The sequence below is a fragment of the Sarcophilus harrisii genome, chromosome 1, assembly GCF_902635505.1.
Source record: "Sarcophilus harrisii chromosome 1, mSarHar1.11, whole genome shotgun sequence".
Classification (NCBI taxonomy): domain Eukaryota; kingdom Metazoa; phylum Chordata; class Mammalia; order Dasyuromorphia; family Dasyuridae; genus Sarcophilus; species Sarcophilus harrisii.
The window spans coordinates 690,927,060-690,936,959 of record NC_045426.1 but is presented as its reverse complement, the minus strand read 5'-3'; positions in this window follow the sequence as shown (position 1 = coordinate 690,936,959).

Genomic DNA, 9,900 nt, shown 5'->3' with positions numbered 1-9,900 from the left:
TAGAGATATCAAAAATCCATAGGATTTAGTAATACATTGAATAGGAAGTGAAAGAGATGGAGGAGACAAAGAGAACCTCAAGATTTAAAAATCAATCAGCAATCAACAAACATTAGTCACCTACTATGTACCAAGGACTCAGAATACAAAGACAAGTGAAAGTCTCTGACCTTGAGTATTCCCAATCCAGACAGGGAAACAACATATGCATATGTGGGGTTATAGAAGACAGTTATGAGTCCATGGGGCAGGGGAGGAAGGAAGATGCTATCACATAAAACATGGCAGACTGGATGGATTTGGGGCATACCATGGACAAATCATAGTCAAGAGAAGGAACAAGTTTAGGTGCACAGATAAAGACTTTAGACATAGCCAGGTGCAAACTAGTGAAAGAGGTTCTATTGAGCGTGAAAGTGTTTGGTTTAGGTAGGTTTGGAGCTCAAAAGTCAGGCTGAGACATTGGGGCACAGATTTGGGAGCCAGCTACATAGGGATAGCAGGTGAATCCATTGAGTGAATGAAATCTCTGAGGGAGGACAGAACATCTAGAAAGAAAATTTAGACCCTGAGGGAAACACCTACCTTAAGAGATCTCCATTCTATGCAGAGTTTAAAAGAAATCAGGTGAGATCAAAATAAAACCTAGGATGTAAACAACAATAGACACAGTGATTACTATAATAAATCAGTCAATCAATAAGCATTTATTAAGTGTTTGTTATGTTCCAGGCACCATGATAAATGATGAAAACACAGTAGCCAAAAAAATGAAACAGTCCCTGTCTTTAAGGAATTTATATTCAATTAGAAGAAACAGATACACCTTTAAGTAAAATGCAAGGTGATTGCAGGAGGTGCTAGCAACTGAGATATCATTATGACCACTGTGTAGGAGAACGCACTTGAACTAAATTATCTATTTAAAGTCACATGAACTCTATTCAGTGACAATGGTCATTATAAGTGTTACACAGCCAAAGGTCACATCCCTCTTGTCTGTTAAAAGTCAAATAACTGTTTTGGGGTATGCAATCTTTTGACAAGTATAAGTGGAAAAGTTGTTAGAATAGCTGTTGGTAAGTTTTTGCTGGGTCAATACAAAAAAAAAGAAAAGAAAAGAAAAGAAAAGAAGGAAAGGAAGGAAGGAAGCAGAAAAAAGAGGGAAAGAGAGAAAGAGAGAGAAAGAAAGAAGGAAGGAGCGAGAGGAAGAGAGAAAGAAAGAGAGGAAAGAAGGAAGGAGGGAGAGAAGGATGGAGGAAGGAAGGAAAGAAGGAAAATAAAAGAAGAAAAATTAATGTGCATTTTATGATCTAGAGAAAAATTTTACACACTTGAAGATATTGTAGTTTACTTACCTACAAGGTACATTACCCAGATTTCTTTTCCAAGCTCCTGTCTCTCAGGAGAGACAACTTCTCCATTCATTCCAGGTAGATGCCATCCAAACTCCCATTTCTAATAAACCCCTCAATTATTAAACTTTCAATATTCTGTTCTTAGAAGAAGTTCTCTATCTTAATTGTATAATGATAACAACATCACTTTACCTTTATAAAACACTGGCTAGGGAAACAAAGGCACAAATAGGTATAATAAAACAGAAGGAAAAACCCTATTTCTCCCCCCTCACAGGGGCCTTCTCCCCTACCAATCGCTCCACCAGGAATATACATTTCTGATCAATTCAGCTAATACATTATTAGACCAAAAGTGGTAAATTTAGAATGAATGGCAGAGATGGAAGGGCCTTTAGAACATGGACTGTCAGAGCTGGAAAATACCTTAGAAGACAAAGTGTCAGAGGTGTTCGGGACTTTAGAATGGAGAATTTTAGAGCTAACAAACACTTTTAAAGCTATCTAGCAATTCTTTTGTATTATAGAAGAAGAAACTAGATTCTAAGCTTTCCCTAGAACCAGGAGACTGAGGCTAATCAGCTATCCATTTATTCCCCAACCCCCTCCTATTAGTCTGAAGTCATCAACTGCCTCCTCCCTCCTCCTCCCCAAGCCCAGGAGTGAGAATAGATGTCCTGATTATCTTTTCATCTTCACAGGCAAATTCAACAGCCATGGGAGCTCTATAGGAATCAGGTCAAATGATTTACCAAATAATCCCACTACTTGTCATAATAACCCAGGAAAAGAGAAAGAATGAGGCTGTTTTAATTAGGCACCAACATTTCTCAACCCAAACACTTCTTTGTGTGGAGGGAAGGAGGCCCTTTTAAAAAGTTGAGCTCTTTTGTTTTGTTTTGTTTTAAGCCAATTAAATTATATATAGCAAGGGTGGAATCAACTGAAATGGAATTTTAGTTGAGCTGTTATTTTGAGTCTATAGGAGTGTTTATTTCTTTTTTACTATTAAAATCTAGGCTGTAACTGTTAGGCATTGGAACAGAACTCAGTGATGCTTTGGAGTTTATATGAACCTAAACCCTGCTAAGAGGAGAAAAGAAAGACAATGCAGAGAAGAAATAAAGAAGAGGGGGGAAGGAGGAAGAGAAGCAGAGAGAAGATAAACATAGGGCATACCTTAGAGAAGTTTAGTATTAAGGTTCAGGGGGAAAATACTTACTGCAGGAAAATCCTTTCCTTTCCTCAAAGCAGAGCTCAGGTATCACATCCTAAATCCTTCACCCCTTTCCTACCTCCCTCCAATTCACTTTCTCTCTCTCTATCTCTCTGTCTCTGATTCTGTGTATGTCTCTCTCTCTCTGGGTGTCTCTGTATGTGTGTGTGTGTGATTTTCTCTCTATCTGTCTCTCTGTCTCTCTTTGTCTCTCTGTCTGTCTCCCTGTCTCTCTCCCTACCTGCTACCTCCCTCCTTCCCTCCTCTTTCTTCTTCTTTTACCTTTTTATTTTATCTTTTCTTTCTCCTTTAAGGTCCAGGGGAAAAATACAGCAAGAAAATCCCTTCCTTTCCTCAAAGCACAGCTCAGGTATCACATCCTACATCCTTCACCCTCCACCTTCCCCCAGATATCCCCCTTCATCCCTCTCCCCTCTCTCTCTCCCTTCCTCCTCTTCCTTTTCCTCCTCAAGTTGCACCTCCAGCAACATACTGACTCTGTGACTTGGACAATCATTTCATCTCCCACTACTTTAGACAATTAAATCAGAAGTTACAGAGAAGATGCCGACTTTCATTGGTACATGAAATTTTCCTATGCCAAGAAAAGCGCAGGTATTCATTTATCTTTGTGTATTTTGTATCCCTACTTTCTCTACAATTGAATGTATTCTGCTTAGGAGAGGAGCTAATGTTTCTTTCTCTCTCTTTTTTTCTTTTTTTCTTTTTTGGTCTTTTTTTATCTTTAACATCTGTCAGGTTTGCAGTTTACTTCATATACACAATAGCATCAGAGCTTTAGCTCAACCTTGTGGTATAAATACTACAGACATTATTATATCCATTTTATACATGAGAAAACAGGTTTTGAGACATTAACAAAAGTCAAAAACTAAATAAGGCAAAGCATTGAGATAAAATGGAGCAATACCTATTAGCAGCTTCTCTTAAAAATTCTTAAAATTAATTTGAAAATCAGACACTAACTTCAGATTTGTCCACCTCTGCGAGAAATATTTTATTTTATATTTCAATTTTGGATATATTTAAAATGAGGCCTTTTATATTTTATTGATATCTTTTTTACTTTTTTTGCTTTTTTTGACTCAAAGATATATTTTTCATTGCTCTTCAATGAATACCAATGTTTTCTCCCTTACCACACTTTGCTGTTATTGTTCAATCATATCTGACTCTTTGTGACTCCTTTGGGGATTTTATTGGCAAAGATACTGGAGTAATTTGACATTTCCTTCTCCAACTCATTTTAAAGATGAAAAAATAGAGGCAAATTGGTAAGTGACTTCCCAAGGATCACACAGCTAGGAAGTGTCTGTTTCAGGATTTGAACTCAGGAAGATGAATATTTTTGTCTAGGAAGTGTCTGTTGCAGGAGTTGAATGTAGGAAGATGGATATTCCTGTCTAGGAAGTATCTGTTGCAGGAGTTGAACTCAGGAAGATGAATATTCATGTTTCTAAATCTGGTACTCTATCCACTGTGCCACCTAACTGCCTTCTACCACACTAGCAAAGTTCATCATACATATTCTAGTCCTATACCCTCTTAACCGCTAGAGGAAGATATCATCGTTATCTCAGGGAAATTTGCAAGATCCCAAAATTGCAAGAATTGATATAATATATTCAATTCTGTCCACCAATCCATACAACTATGATATAATTCTGGCCTCCATGCTTCACTGCAAACTCATGTTACAATCACTAAGGTGATCACTATTTATAATTGATAGCAAAACTGGAATTTCGCTTGCAGAAGAATATGCGTTACAAATCACAAGGCAAGGCTGATTTTTAAATTATGTTGAAGTAGAAAAAAGAAAAGCTAGATCAAAAGAAAAGAGAAAACCTCTCTGAAAGTTACTGTACATCAGTGCTGTCTTTCATGTTCAAAAACGATTGAAATCTTCAATAAAAAGTGTTCATGGGGAAAAAAAGAGAAAAAATGGGATCAGAGGTTGTCAGTTCAAATCTTACCTCACACATTTACTACCTGTATGATCTTAGGTAAAAACACAGGAAATCCCTGAGACTCAGTTTATTCCTCCATAATATAGGAGAAAGTTGAACTAGAAAGACCTCTCAGATTCCTTTCCATTGAAGTCTATGAATCTGGAAAAGAGCCGAAGGGAGGATTTGAACTCAGATAATTTATTACACCTTCAGGTCATTTTATTTGTCGCATTGTTCTCTGGAATTTTAAATTTATAATCATGGCCATTGCCTATATTCCCTACTTTTATAATGATTTTTATATGTCCTTAAAAAAAAAACCTTTTTGCTTTAAGAGCAGGCAAAATTCAATTCAACTCTCCAGACCAGGACATCAGATTGAGCCCTGCCTCTGCCTTCTTTACATTTCCTCTGTCTAAATAGGACAGGGAGGAGAATATACCCACAAGCAAAGACTTTCCCCAATCATCTACCTCAAGAGCTTCTCACAAGAGGAAATAAGCAATCACTGTCCACGAGGAATTTCTATCCTAACTGATTGAATGTGAAGATGATGGAGATCAGTTTCCTCATTTGTATAATAAGGAAGCTGCTGAAGTCTGAGAGGAGCTGAGAAGAGGCCAGGGAGTTGGGGAACACTCAGTATAAGTGAGAAAAAAATAAAATTTGACTAACCTAACTTTGGTCCTTGAGGGGAGCCCTTCACACTTGAATATCCTTAATCATTTAAAAAAAAATGTATGGCTCTTGCTTCCCTAGGATTGATTAGCTCAGTGGGTTTGGCCAGAGTATTAACGTAGACAGAGGTCACCGGTTTGATCCCAGTGTGGGGTTACTAAAACCTTGTTACAATAACTATGGTTAATAGTGAAAGCTAACAATAGTTAGCTCACTTCAGGACAAGGGACAATTTAATGACCCCTAAGGTTTGTGTGGTTCCTTTTTCTGTGGCTTTAGGGAGTTTATTTCGAGTGAAAAGTTATTAGTTCAATCACAATTGCTCTGAGCCCCCGGTTATGAACATTTCTAGCATTTAGGCAGAGGTTGGCCTCTCAGGTTAAATTTTTATTTAATTCTATCTTTATGAATTCTTTGAGGTTGAGGCAAAATTCAGGTTACTTGGAACATTTGGCTAAAGACACAGATTCTTTTATTAGGTCTGTAGATAGACAGGCACCTGGAGGGTATGAAAAATCAGATTTTATTATAGTGTCTGTGGACAGACAGCACATAGAGGGAAAGTTGGAGAAAGAGCAGACTTTTTCTCAGCACGTTCCTCAGTCCTTAAGTAGGTCTGCCTGTATAGCACTGAAATCAGCCTCTGTCCCCATGGAACTTCTGGCCCTCTTCATGTCTCTCTTGGGAAACAGCTCAGTCCTACCTTCATTTTGTCCTTTCTCTGGTTTCACCAGCTTGCCAGTTCTTGGCTCAATTTTAAATGACCCTACTCCTTCCTCTCTGCTTTCAGACCCAGTATCCCACAACTCTACCCTGTCTTACAAATACATGCTTTTGATTAAGTCAAGTCAATGAACATTTATTAAAAATCTACTATGTGTCAGGCGCTATGCGAAGCACTGGGAATGCAAAAGCCAAAATGAAATCCCTATCTTCAAAAAATGTATATTCCATGAGGGGGAAAACAGTATACCTACAGATAAAGAAATAAATATATATGTATTTATATATATACATATATATATAAGGCAAAAATTATTTTAGAGGTCAGTAATATCTAGAACTGGAAACTGCCTAGAATAGGAGGGAGCAATAAAGAAGCTAGAAATTCCAATAGGAGGACTTGAAGAAGAGAGTATTCCAGGTATGGATGACAAAGTCAAGAAGCCAGGAGATAAAATGTCATTATGGGGAACAGCAAGTAAGCCAGTTGGGCTGAATTATATTGAGTTTGTGAGGAGGAAGAATGTGTAATCATCCTAGAAATATAAGTTGAAGTCAATCATGAAAAAGCTTTACCTGCCAAGGAATTGTATTTTATTCTAGAAACAATAGAGAGCCACCAAGGCTTCTTAAGCAGGAAAGTGACACAGTTAGATGTTATGAAGCAATTTCCTCCATAGAGAGGAAATCCAATATTGTTACTGATACAAAGCTCTGAAATGGGAGCACTATTTTAAGCAGATTAAGCAGTTGTGCATCTCGAAACCCATCTGCCAAAGGTAAGACAGAAGGATTGTGGATGAGCCTTCTTTTTTTGTTAGGTCTTAGAAAAGGGAAGGAAAGTTGGATGTCGTTGAGTCAAGAATTTCTAAGAACTTTCATCAATAAAAACTACTAATGATCATTATTGTCATTCAATCATCTCAGTAATGTCCAACTCTTCATGAATCCATTTGAGGTTTTTCTTAACAGAGGTAGTGGAATGGATTGCCTTTTCCTTCTCCAGCTCATTTTACTGATGAGAAAACTGACCCACACAAAGTGAAGTGACTTGTCCAGGATCACACAGCTATTAAGAGTCTGAAGCCAGATTCTGATTCAGGTCTTCCTCCCTCCAAGTAGTATCACCTGGGTTCCCCACTAATGCTCATTACTTCCCACTAAAGACCATGGCTAAGGAAGACAGAGGGCTTGCTCAATATGAGTCAATGAAATCATCTACAAACCTCCAAAAAAAAAGGCTCATACACTTAGACTTATTTAAAAAAGGTGTACTGAGGGAAGTGATTGTCCCCCTTCCCTCTCCCTGGATCAGACCACATCTGGAGTGTCAAGCTCGCTTCTAGGCACAAAGGTTTAAGAAGCTGGAATATATCTCAAAGGTCTTCAAATTCATGTCATGTGAGGATCAGTTCAAGGAACCGATGAGAATAAGACTGGAAAAGTAAAGGCTGTGGGGGATAGCCATATTCAAGTGGAAGAAGCCTTCATTAACTTGGTTCTATTTGGTCCTGGAGAGAAGCTCCAAAAGCAATGAGTGGGAGTTGACAAGAGACATATTTAAAATCCATGGAAGGAAACTCATTATAATAATTACAGCTAACCATAAATTGAATGGACTTGGAAGATAGTAAGTTCTGACCCACTCCTCCACTCTCCAGGTCTTCAAGAAGGTCTGGATGATTCATCGTGAGGATGCTTTCATTTTTGGCATGAGAGGCCTCTGAGGCTCCCTCCCAGCTCACATTTTCTGTGATTCTTTGATTCTGGTGTTTCTCTCCTTGAAATCTGCTCCCTATTACCTCCAAATGGCTCATAATAACTCACACACACATACATGTGTGTGTATATATGTATGTGTGTATATATATATATAAATATATGTGAATGAAAATAAAAGTTAAAAATTTTAAAATATAATTGGAAAATATATCTACAAATATGTATATATGTGTGTATGTATATACATGTGTGCAACACATACATATATAGAGAGATATATTTCCCAATTACATTTAAAATTTTTAACTTTCATTTTTGAAAATGTTTGAGTTCCAAATTCTCTTCCTCCAACCTGCTCTTCCTCTACCCCTTGAGAAGGCAAGCAATATTATATCAATTATAGATGTGAAGTCATGCAAAGCATATTTCCATATTAGCCATGTTGCAAAAGAAAATACACACTTAAAAAAAACCAAGAAAAATAAGAAAGTGAAAAAAGTCTGCTTCAATCTACATTCAGAGTTCATCAGTTCTCTCTCTGGAGGTGGACTGCATTTTTTTATCGTGGGTTCTTTGGAATTGCCAGGACCGACTTTTACCCATGTCTTCCAAACTGAGCATTTAGCTCCCTTCTTGTCAAGGATCTCTATAATATTACCCTTGGAGTATTCCGCAGTCCAACCAGAATAGCCTGACTTATCTTCACACAAAACATTCTATCTTCTGTCTCCAATCATCCAGTAAATATTCTTAAAACACCTACTATGTGCTAAGAATACAAAGAAAAGCAAAGAGTTCCTCACTCTTAAGGAACTCAGATAATGGAGTGCAAATTATGTATGACCGAGTTATATACTGAATCAACTGGAAATAATGAACAGAGAGAAAGTGATAAATAAATGAAGAGGCATCAGCAAGAACTTCCTGTAGAAGATGAGATTCCACCTTTGCCCTCCCCACTTGGTACCCTTGCCAAGAGTGCACTCTTTCTTTATATTCACTTCTTATAATCACTTGTTTCCTTCAAGATTCCCTCAAGTGCAGGGGCCTACATAAAGCCTTTCCTAAAAAGGAAAAAGAAAATGCATTTAAATCCAGTCTTAAACACAAAGTAGCTGCTTGACGCTGGGCAACTCTCTTCACACTGTTTGCCTCAGTTTCCTCATCTGTAAAATGAACTGGAGAAGGTAACAGCAAACCATTCCAGTATCTTTACCAAGAACACCCCAAATGGGGACATGAAGAGTCAGACAATAACAATTTTAAAAAATCATTTGGAGGCAGCTAGGTAGCACAGTGGATAAAGCACCAGTCCTGAAGTCAGGAAGACCTGAGTTCAAATCTAGCCTCAGACATTTAACACTTCCTAGCTGTGTGACCCTCGGCAAGTCACTTAACCCCAATTGCCTCAGCAAACAAACAAATAAAAAAAAATAAGTGAATGAATGAATGAATGAATAAGCATATAAATAAATAGATAAATGAATGAATGAATCATGTGACTATGAGATCCTTGAGAGCAGGGAATATCTTTCCATATTGCATCCCCAACACATAGCTCAGTGCCTGGTACTAAGCTTAGTAAGTGTTTATTGACTGACTGACTAACCTATTTCCCTCAACTGCTCACAAAATTTCTTTGTATTTATTTTGCATATGATTATATGTATACATGTTTTTTCTGTGAAATGTCAGTCTATTGAGAGCAGAAATGGGGTTTGCTTTTTTTTAAATCTCTACATCTTAGCAGAGGGCCTGGTTCATAACAGAACACTTAATAAGTGGTTATCCATTTGACCATCCCAAAAGAATGTCAGCTCCTTGGGGGCAGGAACTATATTTGCCTTTCTTTTTTATCCTGGGATATAGTAGGTGTTTAATAAGTGCTTATTATTGATTTGACTTGATACCCTTAAGAAAATATCAGCTCCTTAAGGGTAAGAACTGTTTGTTTCATTGATCACCTTCCCCCTGCTTGACCATAGCAGGCACTTCATCAGTCTTTGTTGTTGGATTGATGGAATAGACCTTTTTTCTACTAACCTTCCACAGCTTAGTGCTACTCAGGAAAGATGGGAATGCACAGTATAGGTCCTTCTTGGAACCCAACTTACAGACAGAGGTAGCATGTAGGGCATTATAGAATAATAAAAGCTGACCTTTAGATAGTGCTATAAATTTGCAAAGTGTTTTATAATCATTATCTCATTTGATTCTCCCAAAAAAGGGA